The sequence below is a fragment of the Paramormyrops kingsleyae genome, chromosome 8 (genome assembly GCF_048594095.1).
Source record: "Paramormyrops kingsleyae isolate MSU_618 chromosome 8, PKINGS_0.4, whole genome shotgun sequence".
Taxonomy (NCBI): Eukaryota; Metazoa; Chordata; class Actinopteri; order Osteoglossiformes; family Mormyridae; genus Paramormyrops; species Paramormyrops kingsleyae.
Window position 1 is genome coordinate 4305828 of NC_132804.1, and position 13210 is coordinate 4319037.

At 44.8% G+C, this 13210-nt stretch overlaps 2 long non-coding RNA genes and 1 other non-coding gene across 3 annotated transcripts; all 3 read left to right on the top strand.

Annotated features, from left to right (window-relative positions):
- The first annotated feature begins 97 nt into the window (after nucleotides 1-97).
- Nucleotides 98-1467, top strand: LOC140592177 (uncharacterized). Its single transcript, XR_011992467.1, has 4 exons — nucleotides 98-303; nucleotides 748-885; nucleotides 1070-1192; nucleotides 1283-1467. It is a non-coding gene; the product is annotated as an uncharacterized lncRNA (long non-coding RNA).
- A 5353-nt stretch (nucleotides 1468-6820) lies between these two features.
- Nucleotides 6821-6931, top strand: trnal-caa (transfer RNA leucine (anticodon CAA)). Its single transcript has 2 exons — nucleotides 6821-6858; nucleotides 6886-6931. It is a non-coding gene; the product is annotated as a tRNA-Leu (tRNA).
- A 1896-nt stretch (nucleotides 6932-8827) lies between these two features.
- LOC140592178 (uncharacterized) lies at nucleotides 8828-10197 on the top strand. The gene is made up of 4 exons (XR_011992468.1): nucleotides 8828-9033; nucleotides 9478-9615; nucleotides 9800-9922; nucleotides 10013-10197. It is a non-coding gene; the product is annotated as an uncharacterized lncRNA (long non-coding RNA).
- Nucleotides 10198-13210: the final 3013 nt, after the last annotated feature.

The following is a 13210-nucleotide window of genomic DNA, read 5'->3' on the forward strand; positions in this document are numbered from 1 at the left end:
GCGACATATTTTAATTAATCGAATCTTACATTAAGCTTTAATTGAGAATGAAAAAATAAAAATACATTTTATACTACGGTATATATTGTGCGAAAAGTGATGCGTCGATGACAAATGTAGCGCCGTCCTCTCGCCACGCCTCTTTTTAAAGTTGCCTTTAAATTGGCGTTTTCCAAAGTCAGTACCATGCTAAGTAAAAAGCAATAGACGACAGGGTTGCAATAATGCGGGTGTTTCTGGCGGCTATTGTTATGGCTAAGTTGTTAATTGTATTTGGATTTAGATGTGAAGAACCATGTCCTGGTGAGTTTAACGCTCCTTGTCCATCTCCTTGTTATATAGCAGTTGTGTTAATGTCGAAGAATAATTAATTAGGCCTGCAAGTATTTGTCGTGGTTCACTGCTTGGTTGATTGATCCTTCCTTTTACGTGAACTGTGTCCCTTATCGTGCCAATGCCCATTTCTAAGTCATGGGTATGCCTAAATTGACTGACAGCTTGGCAATGGGTGGAGGATCCACATAGTTTATTCAAAATGTACCAACAAAATGCTCCAATTGCTGTCTTGTCCAGTCAAATTCCTTGATCTGACCAGAAACTCCTGCATGAATCTGAAATGGCAGCTTCTGAATGTTTAGCTAAATGGCTAACAACTTCTACTAAAGATGTTCTTGTCTGCCTTTTGCATGCAGTTTGGTTTATTTACTCTATTGGAGTTGAGCCTATGGTATGGATTTTCCCATGTAGTCTGCAGAGCTGGTGCCTGTCCAACAAATGGGGGGAGGCTGCCATCAACATCAAGCTGTACCTGTGATTGCGACTGTCCTGGCAAATTGAAGTGCTGTGCATATGGAACTATCCGTACATGTGTGCAATCTACTTCTGGTAAGTGTCCCTGCTTTTGTGCGTGTGTGTGTGTGTCTCGTGACCTAGTGACTGGGTAGGACTAGGGTGGCCACGGGCATGACTTGGCACTCACTCACCTGAGTGCCAGCTTGTAGCTGACAGGAAGTGGTGGCATCTGTATTGGTGTAATGTTAATGCCTTTGTCTGATCTTTGCTTCTGAAGGATATCCAGGTCTATGTCCCGTCATTACGACGAGTGCCACAACGTGTAAGGTTGACGGAGATTGTTCCAAGGGCTGGAAGTGTTATTCCAGTGGTTGTGGTAACCTGTGTGTACCTACAGCAGGTAATGTTGTGTGGTTGTAATTAAACCCAAAGTAATTGATGCTCTGTGGTGTGTACACGTATATAACCCCGTTGCCTACTTCCTCTACAGGGAAGCGAGACGATTGATCCCCTCAAAGGGATGTTCAGTGGTCCCAGGATTCCCACTGTCCTGGGCCATTGCAATGCTGCCAGATGTCCTGTGGGAATGTACACTGCTTGTCCCTGTGACTTAGGGGGGCTTTCTGGTGCAATTCTGAATTGTGGTCTACTGAGCAATAAATGCTTGTGTGCGAAGCTTGCTGTGGGGTGCATTTTTGTGAGCTAGAAATGGGCTTGCGGGAACTCCCTTTGCTGTTCTCCTGGGGGTGGTGTGGCTTAAATTGACTGACTGAATTCAATTGTCAATGCAACTATACACTGACCCATAACCCCATTTGGGGATGTAGGTCACTGGTCCACAGCAGAAAATGGCTGCTCATCCAATGCAGTTATTCTAGTAGCTGTGTCTTGCCTCTGGTGCTGCGACAATTGAATACAGATTTAAAGATCTGCTACCACATTGGGCCCTCAGATCAATCCATTTTAGTTCAATATTTTTGGATTCAAAAATCTGACATCAGCTGGTAGCGTTCAGAAACGGGAAACATAATTAGGTTCCTCCCCCGACATTTGTGTAGTTGTCACCGTACAGAGCAGACAATGCCCTTTTAAGGCAAAATTGTCATACATGGTTCTCTGAACAAAATGAGTCTTTGTATATTAAGTTGCAGAAATCAAATTCTTAAACCATGGAGTACGACTAGAGAACTTTAAAATGTTGTGTGGACCTGCCCTATAAATATTGGAGAAACTGTAAATAAAACTGGTGGACAAATTGGCAACACCTGTGGCTGGAGCGTCCTGCTATATTATACTTATTCACCTTGAACCATCAATCTGGTTTCATTAAATAACTGCTGTCTCAAACATGTTTTCTCTACAGACTTTTGGTTTCAATTACAGACCAACCAAACTCAGTCATATATTTTTAATTTCTTCTGTAGCTAAACACTTGTTTTAACAGCCGTAGCTCATTTTCTTAAGTACGCCAATACAAATACTTGACGTGGTTTTTCAGCTTCCCAATTCAATTCTTTTATTGTGTACAAGTATGAGTACCGTGTACAATGAAATGCTTGCATGTGCTCCTGCAGACAGTGAACATAGACAAGATGGATAGACAACAGGATGACAAGTGAATGAGTGAATTATAAGTAAATAAGACCAAAATCACAGGAATAAATAGACAGAGACAAAAATATGTGTGGGGGGGGGGGGGTAACAGTGGAGGTGACACAGGTTACTGATTGTTCATGAGTCTGATTGCAGTTGGGTAGAAACTGTTCCTAAACCTGGAGGTGCGCGTCCGAATGGACTTCAGTCGCTCCCCAGATGGGAGGAGGGTGAAAAGTGACAGTGCAGGGTGGCTGTGGTCCCGTCTGATAGTTCACTTTCCTGAGACAGCGTTGTCTTAAAATGGATGAGAGAGGGATATAGGGCTCTCGAAGGAACAAACAGGCACGCTTAGGTTCACTCAAATACACTTTAATAAGTAATACAAAATGATCTCGCATTAACACCAATACTAAGCTATCATATTGAAGGCAATGCAAAATAACTCGTACTACAACGGGTATCAAATAATATATATCTTATAGCTAATAGTATTAGGTGCAAAGGTACGAATATATATATAGAAAAGAAGCAATAATACATAAAAGAAGCAAGGAAACATAAAAAGTTACGAAATATTATCACAAGCGGCAATAATTTACTCGCAACAATCAATGGAAAGCATAAGCAGTTGCAAAGCTATTTACACTCGGACGTGCTATCATCACCCACCTTCACACATGGACTGGGGAGCCCTTTCAGTCCTGGCAGGAGACCAACACGTGAGTTCCGAGAAAAGTGCCGGGCGATGCGTGCTCTATCCCACGGCTGAACTCCGGTCAGTACTGGGATCTCCCCCTTCCTTTATACTAAATTTAGAGTTGCGTGTGGGCAGGGGGTAAGCTGGCCAGGCTCACCTCTTCCCCCCAGGCAATATAGTGTGCTCCAATTGCCCCTTTTGTCCGAGTGATGCTGCTTGCGATAACATACTACAATAGGCGTCCTTGCGCAATGCCTCCCTGTTCCCCCCTAAAGGCAATATAGGGTGCTGTATACCGACCCCCCACCCTATCTCCCGAAACCAAGATAAGCATCCTGCATGCCTGTTACGACCCTGTCTAGGGGTTAGGGTGTAACAGAGGAAGGGAATGGGGAAAGGGGAACACAGGGTGTGGTGTACAAGGGAACACACGTGGACAAAGGGGATATTTTTATAGTTTTTTTATATATTTTATTCACGCAAGACAGACACATAACAGCAAACCTGGTGCAAGAGCTTCAGGAGTGATAAAGGCCAAAACAATAAACAAAACCCCAACTACCGAACGAAACCCAAGTCTAACTGAACTACCAAAGAACACAGAAACAACAAAACCTATACCTAACTCCCTATCCAAATCAGTGGACACAAAGTATAACAAAACAAAACGGCAACCACTCCCTACGCACCAGATACATACACAAACACACATACAAGCCAAAGCGTAAAGTCCGAGGGGCGCGCGAAGTCGTAAACCAAAAACCGGGCGAAAGATCGAAAACCAGAAATCAAACAAAACCAGGGCAGAAGTACAGAGAAGGGCAAAGCGAGAAATCGTAATCCGAGAAACCAAAACCGTCATACACAATAATCATTCAAATAAGCAAACCAAAACACAATCCAAAATATGAGCAGAGCTCTCGAGGGTACTTTCTGTCCGGCTTTTCACTTCCGCCGGACGGAAGTGACGGCCGGCTTGCGGGGAAAGGTGGGCGGGGTCCAGACGGGGAGGCGGAGCAAGGGTCGAGCTGAGTGGTCCTGGTGGAGGGGGCGGAGCGAACAGCAGCAGGACGTAACAATGCCGATCTAATGGCCCAGATGAGCATCCTGGCTTCTCTTTATGAGCCCAAGTTATTTATGGCAAAATTAGGTTTTACAGGGGATCGGTAAATAACATGTTCGTGCAGTTTAGTAACATTCGGGGTGAATCATGGACGATTGATCTGAATTTCAGGACGATCAGTCCACACGCGATCGGAATTAATCCACAATTACAACTTTCCAGAATATTATAGTAAAGTTAATTCCATGTCACGTGGGTGACGTAATCGTCCGCGAATTCATCCTAATACAAGCGTGTAGTGTGGATGTCGCGGATCGCAGGCAGCTGTGTGCCCGTGATCTTCTGTGCTGAGTGCACCAGCCGCTGCAGAGCTCTGTTGTCCTGAACTGACAGAATCTGCACAGGGGTGTGGGGGACATCCGGGCTTTCCTCAGTCTCCTGAGGAAGTAGAGGCGTTGTTGGGCTTTCTTGACTGTTGCCGTAGTGTGACTTGACCATTTGAGGTCATCAGTGAGGGTGACTCCGAGGAACCTAAAGCTGCTGATCTGCTCCACAGCCTCACCTCCGATGTAGGTGGGGCTGTGCTCTGTTGACTGTTTTGCGGAAATCCACAATCATCTCCTTAGTTTTGTTGACGTTGAGGGAGAGGTTGTTGTCCTGACACCATTCTTCCAGGAGTCTGACCTCCTCCCTATAGGCCGTCTCATCGTCCTCGCTGATCAGACCTATTACGGCGGTATCGTCAGCAAACTTCAGGATGGTGTTGGAGCTGTACTTAGCTACGCAGTCATGTGTATAGAGAGAGTAAAGCAGGGGGCTCAGCACACTGCCCTACGGGGTGCCAGTGTTGATGGTGATGACGGAGGAGGTTTTTCCACCAATACGCACTGGCTGACGTCTGTTGGTGAGGGAATCCGGTACCCAGTTGCACAGTGAAGAGCTAATCCCCAGATCCAGGAGTTTAGTGATGAGCTGGGATGGAATGACGGTGTGAAATGCAGAGCTGTAGTCCACAAACAGCAGCCTGGCATAACAGTTCTTGTTTTCCAGATGAGACAGGGTGGTGTGGAGTGTTATGGAGATGGCATCCTCCGTGGACCTGTTGCTAAGATAGGCAAACTGGAAGGGGTCCAGACTGTCAGGGATGATGTCCTTGATGTGTTCTAGCACCAGCCTCTCGAAGCACTTCATGGCTATGAACCGCCCAGTAGCGCTTACCATTAAGGCAGTCTGTTTTATTTTTCTTAGGGACAGGGATGATGGCTGAGTGCCTGAAGCAGGTGGGGACAGATGAGACTCTCAGAGATGTATCAAAAATATCCGTAAAGACAGCAGCTAGTTGGTCGCAACATGTTTTTAAGACGCGACCCGAAACTCCGTCTGGGCCGGGTGCTTTACGGATGTTGAGTCGGGAAAAAGTCCTCCTCACGTCATCCTCGGAGAGCTTCAGGCTGGAGTCTTGTGGCGCTGCTTCAGTCTTTGAAGCTTCTTCCACCTCCCTTTCGCTCAGAGCTTTCGGGATGGCCCTCACAGTAATGAATCGCACATATTCATCTGATTCATGTGCATGATTGTTATTGCAATGTTTGTGCTCATTCTCAACACTCTGAGATTCACTGCTGTATCCTTCCCCAAATATTGCTAACCATCCCCTTTGATGACAAACTCATCATATTCATTAGCATCTGATCCTAGTTTCACACTTGAAACCTGAAACTTTTACAGGTAATGGTTGACTAAATGAATAAGCAGACAATTTTCTCTCTGCCTCTGGAACATAAGTAGTCCACACCTTGAACCATCAATCAGGGTTCATTAATTGGAATCATAAGAATGGTATTTTCGTCCTATATACTTTCAAAAATATTTCTATACCATTACATTCATGGCACTTCTGAGCTCTTGCTGGGCATTTCGGGTCTTTGCCAAAAATGACCTGCACTTCCACGTAGCAATGCTGTTCTGACTTACTTTTCTGTGGGTGTTGTGGTCATTTGGGTTTTGCTTTGTTGTGTCTTTGCCCTGTGCAGTTCACACTTTCCTTCCTTGTCGATGTAATGCCTTCCTCGAACGTCGCTAACAAGGGCTCCTCAATCCTCTCGCAGAACGACGCAACTTCCAACGCCCGGCCGAGAGTGCATAGTCTCTAGCTGCTTGTCTGAGTCTATATGCAAATTGCTGCACTGTTTCCCCCAGCTTTTGTGAGAGTGCATGAAACGAGGGCGACACAAAATCTACCTTAACGTGCGATACAAAATAAGCATTCAAAGCCCACACTGCGGCATCATAATCGACCGCGTCGCCTGTATTCAGCAAGGTGGAGAATATGTGCTGCACGTCAGGCCCCGCACGATGTAAAAGCAACGCTCTCCTCTGCTGCCTAGTCACAGCTGTTGTATCAGCATTAACTATAAGTCCTTTCTCATTGGCAAAAAGTTCAAATGATGTTTGAACCATCTCATCCATTTTGCATCTGAAATAGCTTTAAAGCACTCGAACATCAGAACACTCACTTTATCCATATTGGTAGTACTCTCCCCTACTCATGACCACCCAGTTGTCATTGCCTGTATTATATTTTGTTATGTTTATTCACCTTGAACCATCAATCAGGGTTCATTAATTGGAATCACAAATCAAATTATTATTATTAATTGAACCAGTCCAAAGTCGTCAGGATGGCTGAGTGGTCTAAGGCGCCAGACTCAAGGTTCAATACCTTCCATAGAAACGGGTGTTCTGGTCTCCCACTGGAGGCGTGGGTTCGAATCCCACTTCTGACACAACCTTTTCTGAAATCAGGAAAGAGACTCAGGAGCATCATGGCCAGGACTGAGAGGCTTAGGAGGACTTTCTACCTCCAGGCCATAAGGTTTCTGAACCTGAACATGCCATTGCTCCTCACACCCTGATGTACATTGTGCTCTTGTATCCCTCACCAAATCCGCACTGCTACACTGGTCGCTTTATGTCTTGTTACCGTTCATTTTGAACATACTCCTCTGCTTGCATTTTTAGCTTGCTTTTTGCACTTTTTAACTTTAACAACTTGCACAGTCTACAAAAGAGCGCTTCAGGATGCATTTCACTACGTGTTGTACTTTGTATAACTATGTATGTGACAATTAAAGAATCTTGAATCTACGAGTAGAGAAGTAACCTGTGCAAATTTGTCATACGATGAACATTCCCAGATAGCAAAATCTTTCTGGCCCAGATGTGGCCCACATCACTCATTTTCATCTGGCCTACATATAGCATGGAATGATGGCGATTGAGCGGACCGCTCTAGGTTGCCGCATCAGGTTGGCACATGTGGGTCAGAGCAGGGCCTAATGTTAGCCACGAGTGGGCGGGCTCTGTTTGACATCTGGCCATATTGTGGCCCATTACCAGTTTCTGAACCTCACAGATGTTAACCTCATAAGAGCTACTTTTCAACAGGAACTGCATACAGTCCCTGATCATGTGTTTAAAACCAACAAAAGTCCAACGTCTTCAAGGATTTTAAATCTGAGGGAAAAAAAAAAACAATGTCCATGGACGTCTGGTGCTGGGTGGGTTCTGTCTTCTTGAGGTGGACACGCCCTTTACATTTACAGCATTTAGCATTAGGCCCATATCCACATGCTATCTGGGTTCCATCTATAAATCCTTTAGTCACGGCAAGAGCCTGGTCATTTTGCTTGGACACTGAATATCATTAGACAGTGGACATTGTTAGGCCCTGTTAAGCCACAGTACATTGGGAAATAAAGTGTTGAATTGGAATGAAGTGTCCTGACACTACCTGCACATTAATGCTCGTAAGGATTGCTTTTTCAAGTAACCTCCTTCATTTACTACTGCCTTCACAAATAAACAATTCTGTAATAAATAACGATGTATTATAGTACGTTATTCTCAAAGGTTTATCCCCAAGAAAAACAAAACAAACAAAAACATGCAGTAGCCTTTTGAGTGCTAAGCATACTCCGCGCATAGCCCGACACGCCGCTGCCAGTAGAAGAACCGCGGTAGTAGAAGAAGCTTCCAGTAGCAATAAACGGAGTTCAATACATACAGTTTGTAAAGATGCGAGTGCAAAGCCACGGTGTCCGATGTTTGAAATGAGAAGCTGAAAACGGGTGTTCAGATGAGATTAGATAACCTTTGATCAAATCGAATTTATGTATATTGGCTAGGGAGTGACGGGGTGTCTAACCGGAACGGAATTCTCGCTTCTATGCCGACTGTCGCCCGCAGAAACGATCAGCCAAACCAACCTGCCCAACTCTGCCGACGCAACCGCACTGTAAACCCTGAGCTGCCGAAGCCAAACCGCTGTCCCGCAGGTACATTTAGTTCCTTTCGTCGCCACGGAGACTGAGTGACGCTCCGTCTGATCTCGGTTTCTGGAACGGAAAGGGATCCGGTTCGCGCCATTAACTGCGGATTGCGCGCTAAACCCGCTGTCTGGAATACCCTCCGGTGTACCGCAGTCTGTTGTTAATCAGGCGGTGTGCGCATTCTCACGTGTTCTGAGCTTTAGAAATTAGTTTTGTCTTGATATATTGCCGTTTCGATTTATATATGTAATATTGCGACATATTTTAATTAATCGAATCTTACATTAAGCTTTAATTGAGAATGAAAAAATAAAAATACATTTTATACTACGGTATATATTGTGCGAAAAGTGATGCGTCGATGACAAATGTAGCGCCGTCCTCTCGCCACGCCTCTTTTTAAAGTTGCCTTTAAATTGGCGTTTTCCAAAGTCAGTACCATGCTAAGTAAAAAGCAATAGACGACAGGGTTGCAATAATGCGGGTGTTTCTGGCGGCTATTGTTATGGCTAAGTTGTTAATTGTATTTGGATTTAGATGTGAAGAACCATGTCCTGGTGAGTTTAACGCTCCTTGTCCATCTCCTTGTTATATAGCAGTTGTGTTAATGTCGAAGAATAATTAATTAGGCCTGCAAGTATTTGTCGTGGTTCACTGCTTGGTTGATTGATCCTTCCTTTTACGTGAACTGTGTCCCTTATCGTGCCAATGCCCATTTCTAAGTCATGGGTATGCCTAAATTGACTGACAGCTTGGCAATGGGTGGAGGATCCACATAGTTTATTCAAAATGTACCAACAAAATGCTCCAATTGCTGTCTTGTCCAGTCAAATTCCTTGATCTGACCAGAAACTCCTGCATGAATCTGAAATGGCAGCTTCTGAATGTTTAGCTAAATGGCTAACAACTTCTACTAAAGATGTTCTTGTCTGCCTTTTGCATGCAGTTTGGTTTATTTACTCTATTGGAGTTGAGCCTATGGTATGGATTTTCCCATGTAGTCTGCAGAGCTGGTGCCTGTCCAACAAATGGGGGGAGGCTGCCATCAACATCAAGCTGTACCTGTGATTGCGACTGTCCTGGCAAATTGAAGTGCTGTGCATATGGAACTATCCGTACATGTGTGCAATCTACTTCTGGTAAGTGTCCCTGCTTTTGTGCGTGTGTGTGTGTGTCTCGTGACCTAGTGACTGGGTAGGACTAGGGTGGCCACGGGCATGACTTGGCACTCACTCACCTGAGTGCCAGCTTGTAGCTGACAGGAAGTGGTGGCATCTGTATTGGTGTAATGTTAATGCCTTTGTCTGATCTTTGCTTCTGAAGGATATCCAGGTCTATGTCCCGTCATTACGACGAGTGCCACAACGTGTAAGGTTGACGGAGATTGTTCCAAGGGCTGGAAGTGTTATTCCAGTGGTTGTGGTAACCTGTGTGTACCTACAGCAGGTAATGTTGTGTGGTTGTAATTAAACCCAAAGTAATTGATGCTCTGTGGTGTGTACACGTATATAACCCCGTTGCCTACTTCCTCTACAGGGAAGCGAGACGATTGATCCCCTCAAAGGGATGTTCAGTGGTCCCAGGATTCCCACTGTCCTGGGCCATTGCAATGCTGCCAGATGTCCTGTGGGAATGTACACTGCTTGTCCCTGTGACTTAGGGGGGCTTTCTGGTGCAATTCTGAATTGTGGTCTACTGAGCAATAAATGCTTGTGTGCGAAGCTTGCTGTGGGGTGCATTTTTGTGAGCTAGAAATGGGCTTGCGGGAACTCCCTTTGCTGTTCTCCTGGGGGTGGTGTGGCTTAAATTGACTGACTGAATTCAATTGTCAATGCAACTATACACTGACCCATAACCCCATTTGGGGATGTAGGTCACTGGTCCACAGCAGAAAATGGCTGCTCATCCAATGCAGTTATTCTAGTAGCTGTGTCTTGCCTCTGGTGCTGCGACAATTGAATACAGATTTAAAGATCTGCTACCACATTGGGCCCTCAGATCAATCCATTTTAGTTCAATATTTTTGGATTCAAAAATCTGACATCAGCTGGTAGCGTTCAGAAACGGGAAACATAATTAGGTTCCTCCCCCGACATTTGTGTAGTTGTCACCGTACAGAGCAGACAATGCCCTTTTAAGGCAAAATTGTCATACATGGTTCTCTGAACAAAATGAGTCTTTGTATATTAAGTTGCAGAAATCAAATTCTTAAACCATGGAGTACGACTAGAGAACTTTAAAATGTTGTGTGGACCTGCCCTATAAATATTGGAGAAACTGTAAATAAAACTGGTGGACAAATTGGCAACACCTGTGGCTGGAGCGTCCTGCTATATTATACTTATTCACCTTGAACCATCAATCTGGTTTCATTAAATAACTGCTGTCTCAAACATGTTTTCTCTACAGACTTTTGGTTTCAATTACAGACCAACCAAACTCAGTCATATATTTTTAATTTCTTCTGTAGCTAAACACTTGTTTTAACAGCCGTAGCTCATTTTCTTAAGTACGCCAATACAAATACTTGACGTGGTTTTTCAGCTTCCCAATTCAATTCTTTTATTGTGTACAAGTATGAGTACCGTGTACAATGAAATGCTTGCATGTGCTCCTGCAGACAGTGAACATAGACAAGATGGATAGACAACAGGATGACAAGTGAATGAGTGAATTATAAGTAAATAAGACCAAAATCACAGGAATAAATAGACAGAGACAAAAATATGTGTGGGGGGGGGGGGGTAACAGTGGAGGTGACACAGGTTACTGATTGTTCATGAGTCTGATTGCAGTTGGGTAGAAACTGTTCCTAAACCTGGAGGTGCGCGTCCGAATGGACTTCAGTCGCTCCCCAGATGGGAGGAGGGTGAAAAGTGACAGTGCAGGGTGGCTGTGGTCCCGTCTGATAGTTCACTTTCCTGAGACAGCGTTGTCTTAAAATGGATGAGAGAGGGATATAGGGCTCTCGAAGGAACAAACAGGCACGCTTAGGTTCACTCAAATACACTTTAATAAGTAATACAAAATGATCTCGCATTAACACCAATACTAAGCTATCATATTGAAGGCAATGCAAAATAACTCGTACTACAACGGGTATCAAATAATATATATCTTATAGCTAATAGTATTAGGTGCAAAGGTACGAATATATATATAGAAAAGAAGCAATAATACATAAAAGAAGCAAGGAAACATAAAAAGTTACGAAATATTATCACAAGCGGCAATAATTTACTCGCAACAATCAATGGAAAGCATAAGCAGTTGCAAAGCTATTTACACTCGGACGTGCTATCATCACCCACCTTCACACATGGACTGGGGAGCCCTTTCAGTCCTGGCAGGAGACCAACACGTGAGTTCCGAGAAAAGTGCCGGGCGATGCGTGCTCTATCCCACGGCTGAACTCCGGTCAGTACTGGGATCTCCCCCTTCCTTTATACTAAATTTAGAGTTGCGTGTGGGCAGGGGGTAAGCTGGCCAGGCTCACCTCTTCCCCCCAGGCAATATAGTGTGCTCCAATTGCCCCTTTTGTCCGAGTGATGCTGCTTGCGATAACATACTACAATAGGCGTCCTTGCGCAATGCCTCCCTGTTCCCCCCTAAAGGCAATATAGGGTGCTGTATACCGACCCCCCACCCTATCTCCCGAAACCAAGATAAGCATCCTGCATGCCTGTTACGACCCTGTCTAGGGGTTAGGGTGTAACAGAGGAAGGGAATGGGGAAAGGGGAACACAGGGTGTGGTGTACAAGGGAACACACGTGGACAAAGGGGATATTTTTATAGTTTTTTTATATATTTTATTCACGCAAGACAGACACATAACAGCAAACCTGGTGCAAGAGCTTCAGGAGTGATAAAGGCCAAAACAATAAACAAAACCCCAACTACCGAACGAAACCCAAGTCTAACTGAACTACCAAAGAACACAGAAACAACAAAACCTATACCTAACTCCCTATCCAAATCAGTGGACACAAAGTATAACAAAACAAAACGGCAACCACTCCCTACGCACCAGATACATACACAAACACACATACAAGCCAAAGCGTAAAGTCCGAGGGGCGCGCGAAGTCGTAAACCAAAAACCGGGCGAAAGATCGAAAACCAGAAATCAAACAAAACCAGGGCAGAAGTACAGAGAAGGGCAAAGCGAGAAATCGTAATCCGAGAAACCAAAACCGTCATACACAATAATCATTCAAATAAGCAAACCAAAACACAATCCAAAATATGAGCAGAGCTCTCGAGGGTACTTTCTGTCCGGCTTTTCACTTCCGCCGGACGGAAGTGACGGCCGGCTTGCGGGGAAAGGTGGGCGGGGTCCAGACGGGGAGGCGGAGCAAGGGTCGAGCTGAGTGGTCCTGGTGGAGGGGGCGGAGCGAACAGCAGCAGGACGTAACAATGCCGATCTAATGGCCCAGATGAGCATCCTGGCTTCTCTTTATGAGCCCAAGTTATTTATGGCAAAATTAGGTTTTACAGGGGATCGGTAAATAACATGTTCGTGCAGTTTAGTAACATTCGGGGTGAATCATGGACGATTGATCTGAATTTCAGGACGATCAGTCCACACGCGATCGGAATTAATCCACAATTACAACTTTCCAGAATATTATAGTAAAGTTAATTCCATGTCACGTGGGTGACGTAATCGTCCGCGAATTCATCCTAATACAAGCGTGTAGTGTGGATGTCGCGGATCGCAGGCAGCTGTGTGC